This window comes from Salarias fasciatus, chromosome 22, assembly GCF_902148845.1.
Source record: "Salarias fasciatus chromosome 22, fSalaFa1.1, whole genome shotgun sequence".
NCBI classification, from domain to species: domain Eukaryota; kingdom Metazoa; phylum Chordata; class Actinopteri; order Blenniiformes; family Blenniidae; genus Salarias; species Salarias fasciatus.
The window spans coordinates 24,417,916-24,421,099 of record NC_043765.1 but is presented as its reverse complement, the minus strand read 5'-3'; positions in this window follow the sequence as shown (position 1 = coordinate 24,421,099).

Here is a 3,184-nt window from a genome sequence, read left to right as displayed (position 1 = left end):
ACAAAAACATAAAAAATATCTGAGGAAAACAACGCTTAAACATCCTTTCACCGTTCATTCTCTATGCAGATGATGTTAATGTGTGTTAACATCAATATTTCTACTGCTAATTTGTCTCGTGAATACATTTTACAGGCTGTTGGTGAGTTCTCACTTGGTCAGAATGACCGTTTCTTGTGGAAGTCAGGAAATTCCTCTGGAGAATGTGATAAAAGTATCTTATTTACATCCTTTGGTTCCAACATACTAAACGGAAGTGCAATTAGCTGCATGTTCTCTATCTCCTGGTTGAAGCTGATGCAGAAACAAGACTGGCAGAAGTCCACTGATCACAGTCCAACATCGAAGTTAATACTATTTATACATTTTTGTCATGTTTTCAAGCTTTGTATGGAAGTTGATTTGTCTTTACGTTTCATCAACAGGCATATTGACCCGTTATCTGCTCTCCGCTCCAACCTTTTGCTCTTTTTTACATCGATTTCAGATGCTAGTTCAGCAAAGTTCTTCTCTTTCCGCCTACTATCAAAGTGCTTCCTCTCTGACATTTAGGGAGGAAAAAGAAAAAAAGGAGGGGGATGGTGGAGAGCGCCGGACGGAGGGAGAGGAGCAGCGCAGATTTCTGCTTTTCATGTGAGACGGCGGTGAATCGCTGAGGCAGGTTTGGCCTTTTGGACAAATGCCGCTTCAGTCAGGAAGTCTGTAATTTGTGTGGTGATTAGAACTACTTCAACAGCTCCAACAGCTGACCTTAAAGAGGGAGGAGCACATTTCTACATGTTATTTAGAGCCGATATCAATCTTTACATTTTCTACAAAAGATTTCCAGTGTGTTCGATAACACAGTAGGGATGCACTGGTACCGAAACCAGCACTGGGTCCAATACAGAGAACTCCTACTGGACTTCCTGATACAAACTGTTGAGTATTACACGACGCCGTGCGTCAGAAACAGCGCCTGAAGGTTCTCAAGCAAGCACAGCCGATTTTCAGATTCTGAGAATGACACAAGTAATTTTAAAGTAAACCATGCTAATGATCTGAAATGTAGAAAAAATACAAAACTGTCTTCATGTACTAAGAATTCACTTTGTGTTCATTACATTTCATAGCTCCAATTTAAAGTTTCACTTTACATTTTTCACTTTTGCAGCTAATTTGTTAAAAAAGGTTTTCTTTTTTCGTGTTCAAGTTCTAAATCATTGGCCTGTCACCATTATCATTTATAAGAATAAAATTGCATTTCTGTCTTTTTTTGCCTTCACTTCATGTAATAAAATAAAAATCTTGTTAGGGAAAAGTTACTCTTCCAACTGGAGCATTTTACAAATCACAGATTACAGTAAAATTTTGATCACATTGTGAGGAGTTTTATAAATGAATGCTTCCATCATGAACAACGGCCGTTCCTTTATGCAGACGATGTGAGTTTTTCATCGCGCTGTTGTGACTCTGACAGCCGGCATGCGTTATCATCTTAACGAGGAATTGATTTTCTTATCAGATGTGGAAAAGCTGGAGGCGCTGAGCGGCGCATCAGTATGCCGCCGGAGACGGACGTCTGAGACTTTCATCATCAAGAGAACGAAGTGTGCAGACGGTTGCTGTAATCACAAGTCACAGACTCTCTGAGGGCAGAGTCTAACCGACTGGGTCCGAGGGGAAGCTAAAGGAGTGGTTTGACCAGCTATGAAGGGACAAAGTTTAACCAACCCCATCAATGTGTAAAATCCAAACTCACAAACATTAGCGTCGATCTCACTGCTGTGTCCTGTTTGTTTCAGAATCCTTCCCGCTGTGACTCCTTGAGTCCAGATCAGGAGAAAAAGCTGCTCTGCATCGACCATATGGGCCAAACAACGGGGTTCTGGTTTGGTTCTCAAACTCCCCCACAGCGCACAGCTCCCAAACTGTGGCTGAGCGGAGACATGCTCCACACCTGCAGACAGCAAGACGCTGAAGCTCCGGTCTGGTATTCAGAAAGATGCTCGAATGATCCTCTTTTCAGTGGGCAATCCGAGCCTCTGCAATGTCGACAATTAGTTTAGCTTAGCTTGATGCTACACTGAACACAATGGGAAACAGCTCGCCTTTATATAGTCTATTTATGCTGAATGAAGTTAATCAGAAAGTGTGAAACTGACCAAAACAGACATAAAAACAATGTTTTAAATGGAATCAGGTTCTTATTGGATTACTAAGAAAGATTTCAGAAGCTCTTCTAGCAAATTAGTAAACAAGCAAAACTTAATGACATTGCAAGTTACCATATGTTGTGATATATACTGAATCCAAAAAACTTGACTTTTATTCAAGTAATTTCATCCTTTTGATCTGTGAAAGTTACTCTTTCTCTCTCTTGAAGGACTTAATAATATTTCCAAAAAAACTCTGATGAGCATTTTATTTTGTTGTGCATAAAAATCTAACAAGCGCTCAATCATTTCAGGAGTTCTAACCCTTCAAATACCAATTTGATTGATGTCACTGGTGTTTACTTTATGACTTAACATGGTCGTAAATTGAGAAAATGTGTAAAATAACTCATTATACAAATATTTTACAAATTTCGGATATAAACAAAACAGATTTAGTTTTAAATGGGTTGTTTGTAATGAAGCCATTGGCGTATTTTTCTTTGCCTTTAATGTTTTTACTGAATGACAATAAACCTTGAACTTGACATCAAGCAGTCAAACTGGTCATTAAAGACTTAAATTCCTCCAAATGGTTCAAAGTTTGGTAGTATTATGCAGCAAAGAATGAAATTGATGCACAAAAGAAATGGTAAAGATAGATTTTACAATCATTTTTAAGGAAATGGACTTGAATATCCATCATAGCTTTAGTAGCCAGTAAACTAAAGTGACGTCTTGGGGGTTAAACAGGGCATGTTTAAATCTAAAATATGAACATGCAAGACATGCGTCTACCTTCTTCTTCTATGGTATTTGTTTGATGGAGGGTTATTTCCACCAATGGGTTTGTGAAGACGTTCTGAGAGACCTCCAGTAAAAAGAATGGCAACTATCAGAAGGTCTGAACAGCTCACTTCAAGAACCCTTAGATGAAGCCTCCTGCCTCCTCCTCCTCCTCCTCCTCCTCCTCCTCCTCCTCCTGGCCCTTCAGTTTGACTTTTTACCCCCCTCTCTTTACCCTCCCCCTCCTCCGCCGTCCCGCCGCT